Source organism: Thalia democratica, chromosome 3, assembly GCF_965202585.1.
Source record: "Thalia democratica chromosome 3, ktThaDemo2.hap1.1, whole genome shotgun sequence".
NCBI classification, from domain to species: Eukaryota; Metazoa; Chordata; class Thaliacea; order Salpida; family Salpidae; genus Thalia; species Thalia democratica.
The window spans coordinates 100,371,870-100,390,017 of NC_139167.1; the positions used below are offsets into that span (position 1 = coordinate 100,371,870).

The 18,148-nt window shown below is 25.8% G+C and overlaps 1 pseudogene across 1 annotated transcript; it reads right to left on the minus strand.

The window, feature by feature from the left end:
• Window positions 1–456: 456 nt before the first annotated feature.
• On the minus strand, window positions 457–8,875 carry LOC145831390 (cyclin-dependent kinases regulatory subunit 2 pseudogene; annotated as a pseudogene). The gene is made up of 2 exons (XR_014369671.1): window positions 7,815–8,875; window positions 457–862 (listed from the first exon to the last, which is right to left on the minus strand). The product of XR_014369671.1 is annotated as a cyclin-dependent kinases regulatory subunit 2 pseudogene (transcript).
• Between the last annotated feature and the right edge of the window lie 9,273 nt (window positions 8,876–18,148).

Below are 18,148 nucleotides of genomic sequence, written 5' to 3' on the forward strand. Positions count from 1 at the left end.
TTTGTTAACTGAATATATTATTGCACAGGAACTATTTTTATTTAGTGTTTAAAAAAGCTCACAAAATTTAGTTTTGGTATTGAAATCTTTCTTATTAAGCTCTTAAGAGTATTTACAATAAAATGTTACACTTCTATTATAACTGTTTAACTTCAAATTGTTATAATTTTTAAAATGAAATACTCATATGTAACTTAAAATAAACAAGTTTAACATTATAACACATATTTTAAAGAAAAAAACATAAATAAAAGCATAAAACAATATGGTACCATGAAAATAGTAAAAGAAAATTGATAATAGTAATAATTTATCATTTAATAGACATAGAGTAAAATAATATATTATCAGTAGAATAATATATACTTGTTATATTCTGGAATAGTAATAAACATCTATTTAAAAATTTTACACTTAATGAACACATATAACTTTGTAAAAACTTAAGTTCTGCTTGAAACTATGATAAGGTATACACAAAAGTAATAAAAGAATTAAGTTGTAATATTTTGAATCTTAAGGAAAAAAATATTTGCACTTAGTTATCTACACGTTTGTCAGTAGTAATTTTTTAAATATATATTGAAATAATGAATTATCTTTTTTAACAATTTTTGTTGCTGAACTTAACATATCCAACTTACAACTTTATTAGGTATTAACAATAGCTTTTTAAAAGTTTAACAAAACCCAAATTTATTTAAACTGATTATGGTTTCTTAAGCAATGAGCAAAATTTAGTTTAAAGAAAATTTATTATACTGTTATCTTATACAACTAAATATGCTAAAAATACAGTTCGCAATTTACTGGAATTTTCTCATTTGTAGAACTGAAAGGAGTCTGGAACTTCAAGCATCATCTGAAAAAAAAATATATGTTTTGTATTAAATACTAACATCATATAAACTTCAAGTATAAAATATAATGATTATCATCAAAGTACTAGTAAAAATTAATAACTAATTTAGTTAACATTTAGAAGCATAACAGTTTTATTTATTTTCTAATGTCACAGTTACAGTTTATAAAGAATAGTTTATATTAGAAATGGTGTGCAAACAAAACTATGAAAGACAATTACATAATTTATTATGAAAACAAAAATACATGATTGGTTTTTGGTTATCAGTATAAGAGAAATTAAAAACGTTTAAAAAAAAGCTCATTATCAAAATACTGGTAAAACATTTTAATAACAATTTTGAAAAATAACAGAATTATCATCAATATTTTTACGTCACAATTATAGTTCATTTTTGAAACATGGTTTAAACAAAGCTGTTAAAAGACAACCTTTTAATATATTTTTAAAATTTTAATATTAAGTTATTTTAAAATATAGTGGATATATTTGAACCAAATGATTAAAAAATTAATATTTATTTTGTTTATAAAAGATATCTGCCTTATAATATTAATCTGCAAAAAAACAAAAAAGGGAAATGTAGAAAAATCTTAGTTATCTATAAAAAGTGTTCATGGCTGTAATATTTATAATAAAAATAAACAAAATTTTAAACCACATGTTTTTATATTACAGAGATCAGATTTATTCACAGCATATTTTTCTTTCAAGTGGAAAACATAATTATCAAATTTATTTATTGTTGAGTATGTTATTTTATTTAAACTTGTTAAATAAATAAAATAACTTTATTTATAATAAAAGAATTTTTTAATTTATAAAATAGTTTGCTGGCGATAGTTTCAGATATTTTAAACTCAAAATTTTCTGCATAAAATAACAAATTTAAAGGAATGCGTGATTTACATATATCAATTACATATACCAGTGTTGTTTCAAATTCAAAAAATACATTCAATGGAAGATTATGTTTCATATCAAACTTGAATTTTATGACTGTGCTTAAGCAAATAATATGGTAAAAATTTCTGAACAAAGAAAAACAAATAGAATACTTTACTTACGTTTTGATCAGAATTGTACCACTAATGCAGATAATATATTCATGATTTTTCTATGATTTAACTAATTCACGTATTACTTTAAACTTACAATGAACAAGGTGTATGAGTTTCTTTAAGTTATACCTATTATTTAGACTTATATTTAGCTAAAAATTTTGGCTATACTATAAATAAAAATTTGTCGTCATAAACTATAGGATCTATAAGTTTCATTAAAATGGGAAAAATTTATATCAAAATATATAGTTATTATTTAAACATTAAAAGATTTATCTAGGTTGCTTAAGGTATTTTGAAAATTTTTAAAAAGTACAAGTTTTTTTTGTCCATTTTTAGAATAAAACTAGGTTTAAAGTAAAAAACTATCTTATAATAACATTCAAATACTAATGCTTATTTAAGTGTGTTTTATGATAAATAGAATTCTAAACAGAAAAATAAAAAATTACATAGGATACATTTTTCACACCTAATCAAAATTTCATCATTTTACATAAAAGAATTGATCAAAATTCAAGATTTTTTAGGGATTTTTTTTTTAAACTCAAGGTGTTTATCTAAATGTTTCAAATTCCAAATTTATTTTCTAAATTATCAAATTCCACATTTTTCAAGGATTTCAGGCAACTCTGATATGTTATTTATTTTGTTATGATGATTTACTATCATTTAACTAAATGGTAAAATTATTTTAATGATAAAGTAGAAAATTACATATAAAGGAGTTTCAAGCATTATCTTTAACAATTTAAACATGACAGTTAAATGCTTATGAAAGTGAATCAAAGTGTTTTTAAAATTGAAGATTAATATATTAATATTACTTTTTTTTATTCTAGATTAGTTATTGGTTATCAAATACTTGAAGCTTTTTTATGTTAACTTGATTTATATTTGGGGAATTTTGTTAAAAAATTTTAACAATTTATAAATCCTTTAATTGAAATTTTGCTTACGTTTAAAAACTATTTTTAGTATTGATGTAAAAATAAAAACACAAGAACTAAAATAGTTATAATCTTATTTTTGTAGTTTTCAAAATTTTTAAAACTAGTACATAATTTAAACTATTGGCAAAAAAAAAAATTTCAAGCAAAAAACAGTGTAAGTGATTAAAATCTGAAAAAGGTTAAAAAATAAAATTAGGTAAGTGAGAGCTAAATAATGAAAAAATACAGTCAATCAAGTCTGAACACTTTAATGTTCATAATAACAATAAAAAGTTCAAGTATTTTTTGATATCAACTCATGAAAACTAGCTTGAGTTTTGCAAAAAACTAATAAGTCTGAGCTTTTAAATTAACCTGAAAAGATTCAAGACTTATCCTGAGGTTGTGGCATCACCGTAGATTAGAATAAAACACAATTTTTTATCAATTTTATAAAGTTTCACTCCTATAAGTGGCTGTTTGGTTTTTTCTATATAAATATTTAGACTTGAATAAATCCTCTAAATAAACTATATAAAGCAAAACTGCTTCCAACTTTAACTTAAAAATTTTTACAGATGTTTGTATTAAAAGCATTTAAGTATACTTTTGCTTGTTTTCACAAATAACCATCAAAATCAATATACTGCATTAATATTAAGGGCATAGGGGGGAAATTTTTTTTTTGAAATTTTATCTTATTTTATATAGTTTTTACTAAGCTATAAGATGTTTTTTACACATTTTAAAAATTCAAAATAATTCCTAGCAATATTTAGAAAATTCTGTCGGAACAAAATTAAAAAATTAATAAAAAATTAAAGTTTTATAATAAAAAAAAAACTATTTTTTTGTTTATTTTTTATATAATTTTTTTTATAGTTTTTTAAAAATCTTTCCGGCAGTGTTTTCTAAATATATCAAGGAACACTTCCTGAAATTTTTAGGTAGTTATCTCAAATAACGTAGGATAAGATTTATTTTTAGTGAAACAGTCTATTTTTGCCGTTTTAGTTTGCGCCTCCCATAAGGAACATATTGTTGCCTCCAACTTGACCGGATATATCTCAAAAATTATTTTGAATTTTGAAAATATGTAAAAATCATCTTGTAGCTTATTAAAAACTATACAAAATAAGCTCAATTTTCAAAACAAAAAGTGTTTTACCCTGTTTAAAAAATTTACAAAGTTGGTAATAGAATATTGAAATATTGAAACTGAAACAAGTAAATCTCATTTAAGGTAGGGGTAGGGAGTACTTGGGTGATGTTTGCTAGACACATGAGGAGTCTTGATTTGGATGTGGTTTGGTCTAATTAAGAAGAATTAAAAAAAAAAATTGAAAAAATTTCTAAAAAAAAAAAATTGCATCCCAAAAACTGATCTGGACCCCAAAAATCACATAATTTTTGATTTTTCGACTTAAATAGTAATAAAGTCACTCATACATGTCCTAGACTTATATATTATATCTTAAATGAAAGATAATAATTATAGGCATACCTTTAATGACATTTCAACTGCTTTTGATATATTATGACGTCATAATTGCACAAAATATGCAAATTTTGTCTGGTTTAACTGTTTCTTCCCAAGAATCAGTTAAACCTGTTCAGCTTTGACAAAATACAACTTTGATCATGACCGATTCTGTTAGCAAAAACTTAACCATTGGGGAGGAAGTTTCTAAAGTTTTTAAATCAACTGTTCCACCACCAACTCATTTGTTGTGCAAGTCCCATCCAGTGGAGGCCTTTGATCGTTCTAACTTGACAGTATTGGCTGAAATAGAATCAAAGTTAGATTTTCGAAAAAAGCTTCAAGCTTTAAATCCATCGGTTAAACCATTTTTGCGAGGAAAAAAAGTATAACTGAGTGTGCAATTTCATCAATATTAAGTTTGGTCAGTCATGAAAAGTCAGCGCACAGTACAAATCAAGCAGATCTCTTTGACTACATTTTAAACAGAGAAAACCAAGTTAATCGCCTTGCAATCTATCACGAACGCAGGTTTACCAAACTTGGGTATTCTGCCTCATCTATTTTGCAAAGCCTTCCGTTTATTCGCATGCTTATAAATGAAACTCACCTAAGCAACCAGCATGTGGAAGTCGTCAAACGACTGCTTGACTCTGAATTTCTAATGACTGAACTTGAGGCACTTTCTTACTTTACTCACAAGGTAACACTACCATTTTTACACTTTGTTGAGGTTAGCTCTTAACAAGACCTTCTCAAAGTATTTCCTAAACTATACAAAGATCTCAGCAATGGAATAATGAATACTTTGGATGCCTATGTTGTACATTATCCACATATCAAAGTGTTAAACCCAACTTCTGAGATATGTTGTAAAATTCTTAAGAAGATGTGTCTCCATGCCGCTCAAGTTTTTGATCGCCAAACAGGTAGAGAATATGGTTTTGGAAAGTTTTGTTTGTCAAATCCACCACGTGCTACTGAGCTCAACCTATTAAGTAATGAAGAACTGGTTGGACTCCCAACAAACAACTTGGAATCTGAAAGACACCTTGCTAGTTTTGGAAGGCGAGCAGCAGTGGCAAAGTTTAGAAACCAACAATTCACAGCAAAAGGGATAAGAAATGACTGTACATTACTTATATCTGATTCTTTCTAAACTTTAAATGAAAAAAAAATTAATAAAGTTGTTAGATTTCTGAATGAGATGGAGCAAAGGTGGGTAGCAGATCAAAAAAACTTAAAGCTCAAACAGATAAATGAAAAAATTGAAAAAGGGAAAAAAAAGGGATCAATATGTACAGAAACGTCTCAAACTGTGTAAAAGTTGGGGTGGGCCTGTAGTGAGCGTGGAAGAGCTGCGTTCTATTTTAAAATCTCATCCTGATCGAAATGAAGTTATTGTTCGTAATGAGTTAATTTACTTTAGAGAGTCTCACAAATCTGAAGTGTTATACAATCCTGAACTTTTTAAAGTTAATGGTAATACTCACGAAGAAAAACTTCTAAACTTATGTACTCTTGTTGCAGAAATGATGAGTGCTCTCTATGTTCTTTACTAACAAACACTGATGCATTATTAATTGTAGGGGGTTCTTCCCCCAATATACAGAAAAAAAATGAAGATATTATGGAAGGGAATTTTTATGTCACATTAATTAGTGAAGGGTCATCAGACACATGGTATATTGCTATGTGTGAAGGTAAAAATGATGATGGGACTTATAAGATGGACCACCTCATGAGAGTTCAAGACAGAAGAAATTTGAAGTGGAAACACCCACCTAAACGTGATTTGCTAAACTTGCATTTAGATTCTATTCTTGATTATAAAGTTGATGGGGAATGGGATGTTTCTAATGAAAGATCTATTACTTTTTCACTGAGAAACCATGTCCAAATAGATTTAATAGTAGAACAGATGTCTTTTACATAAAGTTAAAAAGTAGATTTATGTATTTTTATGAGTATTATGTACATATAGTCAGTTAGATTTTTATCAATCATTTGACAGTTATTTTATACTAGTATTTTTAAAAGTATCAGTCATTTTGCAGTAATCTTAAGTGTTAATACTAAATGATACAGTGCAATGTTCGTTTTATTATGCAATGTTCTTTATTTCTTTATTATACTAGTCTCTATTTGTTTTGCAATCATTAACTTAATGTTTAATGCCATACAACATTATGTTGCCTATAATAAATTATAACTTTTTTGTAATTCGTTATGTTGTTGTAATGCAAATTGAATAACATTCTTAGGTTATTTTTAAATACTTATAGCTAAATGAATTACGACATCAAATATCCCATTAATATACATACAACATCACCTAAATTTTAAAGTTAAGTAAGTATATCTACAAAGTTTTATTTTAAAGTATTTTGTTTTAATTAGAATAGACAACCAGCTATGCTTCTTAATTTTTCAAAACGCACCATTTTACAGATAAAATTTACATATTTTGTGTGATTATGACGTCATAATATTCCAAAATCAGTTGAAATGTCATTAAGTGTATGCCTATAATTATTAGCTTTCATTTAAGATATAAAATATAAGTCTAGGACGTGTATGAGTGACTTTATTACTATTTAAGTCAAAAAATCAAAAATTATGTGATTTTTGGGGTCCAGATCAGTTTTTTGGGGTGCAATTTTTTTTTTAGGAATTTTTTCAATTTTTTTTTTAATTCTTCTTAATGATACCAAAACACATCCAAATCAAGACTCTTCATATGGATTTTACAACATTACCAAAAAAATGTGCTGTACTCCCTACCCCTATTTAAGGGCTAGAAAAAAAAAACTTAACTGGTATTTTTTAAAAATCTTAAAACTAGCCTGAGATTTATATAAAAAAAAGCTAACTGATCTGATTTATCCTGAGTCATTTTTAAATTTCAAACTAGCCTCAGTTTTCTTGAGATTAAACTGTCTTGAGTTATCCTTACAAATGGAAACCTTGACAGTCTTTGTATAAAAAATTTGAAAGGGGACTACATTTTTTTAATGAAATTTTCACAGAACCTAAAAAGTTCACTAAAAGTTGATCTTTAGTTTTTAAGGACAAAGGGAGTAAATGCCAAATGCCTACTTTTTAGAAAAACTAACATTGGCTTATAATTGAAAGCTTTAGTATTAAGTGAGCTTTTATAAAACATATAGATGATACTTATATTTTTGAGATATAGACATTACTGTAAAACTTTTTAATACAAACATGTAGATTTTTTTCAATGATTAAAAAAAATAAAAGAACGCTACTACACTCTTTTTAAATATTTTTAAGGTAAGAAATTTAATTTTATACAAATAAGTTAAGATCAACTTGTATAGGATAAGATCGACCTCATATAAATTAATACTAATGTCCTTTTACTAACAAAACTTAATTAACATTTTTCAAATTCAATAAGTTCATCTATTAGTAAAATGCCTTGTTTACTTTACTACTAATTTAAAATTTACCTGATTATTTTTGTTTCTGCTTGCTCTTGTTTTCCACCATGGCTTTGCAGAAGGGAAGGTGCTTGAGCACCAGATGCCAGAATATAAAGTAGGAGAGGAAGGCAAACATCAGTGTGAACACCACAACCACAATCACTTCTAATGCGGTTTGGAGCAACGTCATTTTACATATCTATTAAACATATAAAGAAGCAGCTATGTTATACAAACAAAAAGGTGTTTTTATTCAGAAAATTATGAACAACATTTCAAACACTTGCTTGTTTACCCAAAATTATTCTAAACACAGAAGCTATTAAGCATACTCTTAACTATTTAAATTTTAATCAAGTTCAATAATTAACTTTTAATTTAATCAAAAACTTAAACAAAAAAATATTCAACTATAGAACACCAATTAAGTCTAACGCAAATTTTAGAACCTAACAAGTAAGGTAAAAAGAAGAAGTTCGTTATATAAACCAAAATCAGTTCAAAAATATCCAAAATTTCAAGTTGTAAATGGAGATCTTCTATAATTGAAGTCAACTATAAATAACCAAACTGCAAGTTGTCATCAAAAAAGAGACACAAACTAATTAGCTGTAGGAAGGAATCAAGCTGTGGATAACAAATCAAACAGAACTGCAAAACACCATAAGAATCCAGCAATTAGTTTCTGATGTATGGTAGAATTTATTGTAGGATGCTAGTTCCTTCATGACCAAAAATTAACAAAGTATTTAACTGTTGTATAATACAGATTCAGCTGCAAGGAGTGATAATATTTTTGAATTCATAACTGGAAAACTTAAGGGAGCAGCTGAAACAAAACATCAAATCTATTAGTCCTTCTTCAGGGGTCTCCTGAACAGCAAGATGTGTGGCTCGGGTTCGTGCCTCATGTAGTGGATCCACCCAACCGACTGGCAGACACCAATGTCTCTCCACTCCTTCTCACTCATCAGCCTGTCCGGGATGCGTCTGACCCACTCCTTGGGAACCATCACGTGGCGGTACTCGTAATCCGAATCAAAGTACTTTTCGCTGTAGTATGGTTCTGAATGTGACATGCTATTAGATAAGTGCTGTAGGGAATAAAATTACAGCTAATATAAATATATTATTATTAATTTTATTCTATTAAACAATTATTGCTGTAGTATGGTTCTGATTGTGAGATGACCTTATGTTAAATTAAAGCTACTGGATTGTAAATATTACCTTCGAGATTTAAACAATAAATTTATAGAGAGCTTCACAGTTAAGGAGCCTTTGAACAATTAAGACAAAAGCTAAATTGAGTTTATTACTTAACAATTGTTTCACGCTAAAGCGATGATCACAAGTAAACAAACTAACAAGTTGCAATGATATTTTTAATTATATTGTTTACTATTTGAATATAATGTATAAATAAACTTTTTCAGCGAATGTTTTAAATTTGTTAATTTGTAGTTAATGTGGAACATTTCTGATTGAGATATTAATGTATTGATGAGAGCTGAGGAAATTCTTTGGATATTTACTAATGCTAAATTTTATGAAATATTATATTATAATATACATATACAAATTTCTTTAAATACTTTTCCCTGTATTAAGGTAATGATTGTGACAATTTCACTGTATTTTACTATGACATTTTGACATATGTACCATGGAAGTTGCAATAAAGTTACTTAAATAATAATGTTATTTTGACTTACCTTGTAAAGTCAATTCAAAGCAGTACTTAGTACTGTATTGTATAATTTTTTACTTATATAAAAACTGTACAAATTGTTTAGGATGCTTAAATTGATTTTTACTAAATAAAAACTAGTTCTTAAAAACCAGTTGACAAAAAAAATTGAAAAAATAATATGAGCCAATTAATCAAGCTTTTGTAGCTAAAATTACAAAATAATTACACATACAAAACTTCATTAAAATAGAGTTGCCACTCTTAACATTAAAAAACTATCTTGTTAACCTTTAACTGTTTTGAGTCATCCTGAGTTTTTTGAACCTAAAAAATATGAACTTTTTTTTAATTTAAATATGCTTTTAAAAATTAAAAAAAAAAAACAAGTTTTTCAACAAAATTGTTTATAAATAACAAAATATTGAGACTGGAAAAACTTAATCACATTCACGATTAGAAAAAAAACACTGGACTGGGATTTCCAAAAATCATATAATTATACTGAGTCTGAATAAAAACCAAATTGGCTTGAGTTACCTTAGGATTTTTGAAAGTTTCAAACTTTCCTAGTTTTTTGAGTATCCTTAGTGTGTGACTACCCTGTAAAAACACACCTTCCAAGAAAAAAAGGGATTTAAACTAAAAAAAAAAAAAACTAATCAAGTTTAATAAAAAAAAAAGCCTGAGCTTTTCAAAGAAATTTAACTAGAAGTTAATTGTAACTTTTCAACTCTAAAAAACTGTTTTATAGTCCATACTTAAAGATCTTATTTTATCTTTCAAACAGACCCATATAGCCTTGAAATTATTAGTTTTTAAAATCAACAACTCCAGGTCTATGAATTTAAACTATTAATCTTCAAGTCAAAAATATGTACTAATATTATATAAACAGACACACCCTTACAAATGTTTAATATTTGATAGTTTATGCACCTTGATAGTCTTCCTTAAGAGTATTTATAATGCATTTGTATTTATAATGGTATTGGTTGCAACACATTGATGATACTTTTAATATTTTCTGAGAAACTCAAAACAGTTTTAAGACCATTAATTGTTCAAAATCTTATTTCAGTCTTTTTAAAGATTTTAAATGAGATTTAGTTGCAATGTTTTGTTATTTTAGTTACAAGAAATTTGCTGTAGAACTTGATTTTTATTAGTTTTGAAAAGTGAAAAAAAATAATTTTTTAAGAATTTAAGAAAATCAGAATGACTCCGGATGTTTTTGGTTACTAAGGATAGTTTTTGTCTCAAAGAGTGGTAACCCTGATTGATACAAAAACTAAGTAAAGTGACATAATAATTTAAAAGTCGAATTTGAGAAAACAATTATTTTCAAAAATTTGATGATTTTGTACTTAATGAATTCAAAACATCTAATATGAAAACAAGTAATTTAGTTAATATTGGTGAAAAGTGTATAGGAGTTTCAAATCTAACTATTTAATCCTAATGAAAAAGTCAAAGAAAAACTAAAAATACAGTTTATATTTATAGCTTGGTTTAAAGTTAAACTTTTAAGCTGGCTATTTTGGATTTTAACTATTGAGTTTGAAACAAATAAGACACAGTAATTGATCCAAAGGGAAGATTGAAATTTATAATTTATTAACCTATAAAAAAAAAATTACAATGTTTCACGGCAAAGAGGATTTTCAAATTGTAGATCTTTTCTATTTAAATAAGATCTACCATTTAAAAATCTGTTTTGCGGTTAAACACATGTTGAATTTTGCTTAAGAATTTCCTGAACTGGATGCATATGTTTTGTCATTTTGATCTGTTTGTTTCTGATTAGAGGGACTATTAAATTATAACAAACTAAGGGCCACAACCTTTTGAAATAAAATTAAGGGTCTTTTTAAGGCAAGTGCCAACTTAAGTCAATGGGGTAGTTTTAATTAATGTTTTTTTTCAAATAAAATCAATTCTATGTCAAATTTAGTGCCAAAAATTTAAGAAATATTTTATAGAATTCCTAACTTATGTTTTGAGATAAAGTTAGTTTATAAAGTTTCAATAACATTTTTTTTAGTAATGTTCTTGTAAATATGATTAATTACTTAAATTCAATGTACATGTTTTGTTATTTTTATTTAAAAACCTAAATATTAAAAAAAAATTCAATTCAATTTTCACTTGTTGAATTTTTAGAACAATTAGATTCAAGGAATCTTTATAAAAAACACCTAAAATATTTATAAAAACTTATTTAAGTTAACAAAAAAAAAGGTATGTAAATAATCAAATTATTAGTAAAAAAAAACTCAAACATTGCATAAAATTAAGAAATTACATCTCTAGTAATTTTTTAGCTTTTCAGTTAGCACCTTTTATACAGACCAAACTTAATCCTGTATATCTAAACAACTACTTTTAATTTTGTTATGCTGTTAAATGTAATTTGTAGCTTAGGTAAAAAATTAACAAAATAAGTCCAAATTTCAAAAACTAGCAACTTTAAAACAGCTAGTTTGACACAATTTTTTTTTTTGAAGAAAACTTAATTTAATAAAATTAATTATTATTTGAAAACTTATCTTTTTTGGTTAATTAAATTTTATTTTATTAAAGGAGCTTATGTTATTTTTGTAAAGTTATTAAACAGTCTCATAAATAATTTAGATCAATAATGTAAAATTAACATAGTAATTATAACTTAATCATAAAATTTCAAAGTGTTTATTTTAAAACAGAACCTGCTAAAACTTAAATAACTTCTAACAAAATATACCAGAGTTTTTCAAACAGAAAAAGTCATAGTTTCTCAAGAAAACTAACTTAATTGCATAGTAATCCTGTTTACAGGAATTAACTGTGTATTTCAACATACTTTGAAACTGTGTTTTCAAATACTTGTTTGGTTGTTTACATTAAATTATTTTTGGACTTCTTGTAATTCAAACATGTTTCTAATCACTTGTGTTAATTTAGAAAATTACTCTAATTCTAGCTTAGTTTAAACAACTATTATAATAGATAGGTGAAACTAAGACTGGTTAAGTTTTTGAGTTCAGGGTTTCCATTTTTGAAACAAAAAAAAAAACTGTATTGAATTACCTTAAACTGTCCGGGGTCATCCTTGAGTTTTTTTCAACTTTTCAAAATTAATAAAAATCAAGTTCATCAACAAAATTGTTCACAAAATAACGAAATATTGCAACTAAATCAACTAGACTTCTTACCAAAATTTATAAAAAAAAAACTGTCGTGAGATTCTTTTAAAATTTTAAACTTTCCTGAGTTAAAAAAAAACTGTTGTGAGTCAGCCGGAGTTTAAAAAGTCTAAATATCCTGAGTTACCTTGAGCTTTTAAAATTTTTGAAAAGTGATCCTGAATGTGTTGCAACCTTAAGAGTTGCCCTCAGTTTCCAAAACAAAAAGGTTTGGCTTGAGTGACTTGAAACTAGTCTGAGTATATAAAGATTATATAAAAGTAGTAAGTAACAAAAGCTTTTAAAAATATTGTTGATCAAGCTAGTATAATTTTAAAAACCATAATAACAAATACACTACACATCATATAGTAAAAACTAAATTATCAAAAAATTAATTTTGATATTTTTAGAACTAGCTTGAGATGATTTAATAAAAAACAATTTAGCCTGACTTAGTAAAAAATAAACGTTAAACCAGCATAAGTTCTTTAATTTAGGGCATAGGGGGGTTAAAATCACTGTTCTCACAACTCAGTCTTATTTTATTCAGTTTTAATCAAGCTACAAGTTGCTTTTTACATTTTACCTACTAAAAATAAAGTGATGTATACAAAGTTACAAGTTTTTTTAAGGGAAGCCAAATTAAAAAAAGACTATTTCACTAAAAATCAATTCTTTGAGCAATATTACAAAAAATTTTTAATACAATCATTAAAAATTTGAATTGAAAAATGTTTTTTTTTGACTAAGTTTATTTTTAAGGGTTCCCAAACAGTTTTAAGTCTTTTATTCAGGTTTTCTGAATTTCTTCCAGGTTTTAGAAAGTACAAGTTGTTGTGTCTATTTTTAATAAAAAGTTATGTTATAGTAAAAACTGTCAGTTTGCTCCTCCCATAAAAATCCTATTGTTGCCTCTAACTTTGGCCCGCTATATCTCAAAATTTAATTTGAATTTTTAAAATCTGTAAAAAGCATCTTGTAGCTTAGTCAAAATTATATAAAATAGGATCAAGTTTCAAAAAAAAAAAAGTTTACCCATGCCCTTAAATAGTACAACAATATTGAAAAGATACTGTTAAGCTATTTTAAATGTGTTTTTCAATTAAAAAACAAAATTATGATAACAAAAAATTATACCTATATGATAGATTGTTTGTGTCAAACTGTAACTGTACATGAAATTGTATTTGAAATCCCAGATAGAAACGGATAAAAATACTGATGCAATTTAATACAGTTAAGATAAGGAGAAAATGAAGAGCAGATAAGAAATTCTCATGTAATATGGGTTGAGAACATTGTTATATAAACCAGCCAAAGAGAGTGAGGTGGGCATTCTAGCCACAGCTTGCTCCAGTAAACATGTTATTCCAAAATAGACATTTATATTGATTATTTTTTGTAAAGTTTTATTTAAGAATGTTTCCTCTTTTCATAAGTATTTTTTAAGATTTTAGTTTTGAGCAGTTAAATCTCATTTTAATTTAAAGACTCTCAAAGTAAAATTCTTTTTAGATCTAAATTGTACTTTAAGGCCATAGGGGAGTCCGACATTTTTTTTTACAAAAATTAACTTTGGCTTTTATATGAAAGCTTTAAGTACAAACTACAAGCCAGTTTTTATAGAATTCAAAAATATCATTTAACTTTTGAGATATTTATTTTTTTCTAAAAATTTTCCAATATAAACGTATGGACAGCAACTTTTTGGGGGTCAATTTTCTCGGAAATTTTAAAATTCACTAAAAATCTATCTCCTCCTTCATTTTTCGAGCAATCTTCTTCAAATTTTCAGGAAATGTTTCTTATAATAAAAGGAAAAAATGTTACTTTAGAATTTTAGTAACTGATAAAAAAAAATTACCACACAATTAAAAAAAAAAGTGCTTTTTTTTAAATATATTTTTACAAAAAAAATTTTTAATTCTAAAGTAACGTTTTTTTATTATTGTATGAAGATTAGACTGTGAAAGTTTGAAGAAGGTTGCTTGAAAAATGTAGGAGAAGATATATTTTAAATGAAATGGTCTTTTTTTGCTGTTTTAGTTTTCCCTTCCTATAGGGAACCTATTATGCGGCCGGACTTTGACTGGTCATATCTCAAAAAATAATTTGAATTTTTTAAAACGATAAAAAGCATCTTGAAGCCTAGAAGCAACTCTATAAAATAAGATCAACTTGTAAAAAATATGGTTTACCCCCCTATGGCCTAAAGTTCTAATAACATTCAAAGTAATTTATAAAGCATGAAGTTTTTTATAATTTCTTCCTTCTAAAATACAATATCATGCCTAGTTTCATATAGAGTAGCCCTAAGTACTATTTAACATTATTATAGTTTAGGTTTAATTTAATTATGGTTTCTAGTATGATTGTACACTACATTATAGATACAACAGATTTAAGTACAAGAGTTCATTTTGTTAGCTACAGCTGCTTTGAAGGACAAAATTGAAGATATAGTACGGAGGACATGAAAGTCCTTCTGCTCTGGAACAAAACAGTGGCAAGCACTTTTTAGGCAAATAATATTAAGTAGTAAATGAGAGAGAGGAGAAATGGTTGATTAATTAGACTAACTGTTAATGACTTGATTAAATTAGATTAGCAATTAATATTATAAGGCTACTGAAATTACATAATATATATACCATGTTATACAATTAGTGTGGTTGTACACAAAAACCTTACAAAGTCAATATTTCATTAATTTACATGTAAAAATTGATTAAAACTGTAGTTTTTTTAGTGATTTTATTTAAAATTCCAAGTTTTTTTTCAAAAATCTCTTAAACTCAAAGTTTTTTTAGCTCCAGGTTTTTGAGGTTACATGTTTTTTGGCAACCCTACTTTTGTCAAAGATAAGAAGTTGTTTTTGTTAATAATTTTTTTCAGTCTTTTGAAAACTTCTTCAATAAGATTTTTTGAATATTGGAAGGAACAATTATAATAATGTAACTTGTTTTAAATCAAACAATTTAAAGTTCTCAACTTAAATGTCCTTAAGGAGATTTATATCCAATATTTATTTTAGCAGTTTATTACAAACAAAACGATGTTTCACTCCTTTACTTGCATATAGGAGATCCTCAGTTGTTGTAAATAGGTCTTATTCAAATAGAATCTATTCTATTTGAATAAGACCTATTTACAACAACTGAGGATCTCCTATATGCAAGTATAGGAGTGAAACATTGTTTTGTTTGTAATAAACTGCTAAAATAAATATTGGATAAGGAACAATTATGAAAGTTTGAGTCTCTCTCTTAAAAAAAAAGATATATTTTAGTGAATCTTCAAGCTTCTGAAATAATTAATATAAAAAAAATTCAGTCAATAAGTATTTATCAGATATTTTTTTAGAAAATTACTTCTCAAACATAAGCATATATGTGAGCCAATGTAATTTTTTAACCTCCCTTATATGTCCTTACTCTGAAAAATGTTCAATCTTGCCTGATTTTTTAAGATTTAAAAATATTGTAAGTGACAAAATAACAATAAGGAATCATCATTTAATATTGTTTTTGAGAAAATGAGTTTTTTTTAATTTCAAACTACCCTTATTTATCTTGAGTAGGCTGAATATGTAGCAACCTTATAATCAAGTTTTTTTTATTTAAATTAATAAATTATAGCAGTACACATCATTTGTATACATATTGATTAATAGATTTCATAGATATTATACATCAATCAATATCAATTTATAGCAATAAATAAAGCAATATATACATAAATACACATCATGTAAATTACTTGGTTAGGGCTCTAAAATATTATATCTTACTAATTAAAATTTTCATAATTTTGTTAAAATTTTTCCCAAATGAAATCAAATCTTTAACGTTACAACTTATAAGACATATTTTTTCATATACATATATAAAACTGAGTTTGACATTTTCTAAATCCAGGTGCACAAATTCAAACTCATGAACTCATATTTGAAAATATATAGCAGGTAAATTCGAAATTGTCTAATTACCACAAGTAGTGCTGTATTTTTGTGTAAATTGTTTTAAGTGCTTAAGCAAGCGCTTCAAACTGTAACAAGTAAGTATATTAAAAAAAAATTGAATATACTGATAAAAGTTGTAATCTTTTAAGTAAAAAACTTATTACAAATTATACGATATTTATATATCTTTTTTATTTTAAACACTTTTAAACAAATAGTTAGATACTTTTCATATATTGTTCATTTTCCAAAAGTATTTTCTTAGTTTTCAATAAAATTTAAAAATTTTATGGATGTCAAAGTAAATTGATGCAAACAATTATAAAACAACTGTAATTAAAGTATCTCGTTTTCTTTTTCAAATTATAATTTCTGCTTCAATTACCGAAATGTTTTAGACTTCACTAATTAACCGATATTCGTCTTTATTAGTATTCATCAGCCAGTCATAGTCACAAGAAACTGTTGTGCCTGTTTTTTGGCTGTAACGACAAACGACCGCTTCAGTGCAAAATGACTTAGGCACGTTTGGTTTTGACTGACACAACAGTTTATTGTGACATTGACTGGTTGACTGTTGGTGGTTGAGCGATGCAGTCTAGTTTGAGCGATGCAGTCTAGTGCTTATTGCTTTATACATAGAAAATATAGATATTAGAAATTGGAATTTACCTTTTAGTTATTTTCATGTAGGATGCCATTTAAATTTACAGTTATTGACAAAAAAAAACTTTTGCATTACATTTTTTATTAAAACAAAAGCTTATAAAGTTCTAATTGTCAGTGTTTAGCTGGCAGCAACAATAGCATATTTGCAATCCTGTTTTTATTAAGTAAGTTCTAAATTCAGTGAAACTAAACAACAAACGTTTAGATTATAAATTAAAACCTTTAAATCGTACTTTAAAGCAGAGGTGCTGAACGTTTGTTTGTTTAAATCTATTTTTAATTTATTGAAATCTGGCACTATGCTTAAAACTTTGGAGTCTGTTGTTTTTACAAACGTTACACTTAGTATAGTAAAGTGTTTAAATAAAAAATTCAAAATAATCATCATAACCTTGAATTTTTTTTTTTTTGGCTAATATTTTGATATGGTTAACAAATTTAAATGGTTGTGAAATATCTATAAAATGCAACTGTACTTATAACCTAATTGATATTGTAGAGAAATTTTTAGATAAAAATATCAAAAGTTTTAACAAATCTTGTTAGTACAGTTTTATGTATTTATTTAGAGAATTATTTTGAATAAACTTTGGTTTCTAACTTAATTGGTGAAAAAATTTAAGAGCTGAATTTTGTTTACTTTATTAAAAAAACGAGTATCAAATATACGAAATGTTTTTCATTTTCACAGTAAAAACATATTAAAAATTACTTTTATTAAACTGGAAGAAATCTTTAAACAAAGTACTTTATCTTTAACTAGAAAGTTAAAATACACCTAAAGAAAACGATTTAGAATTTTTTTAAAACTTGCATAAAATAAAAGCATATACCAGCACAGAGCTATAAAAATTACAAAGAGTTTAAATAATTT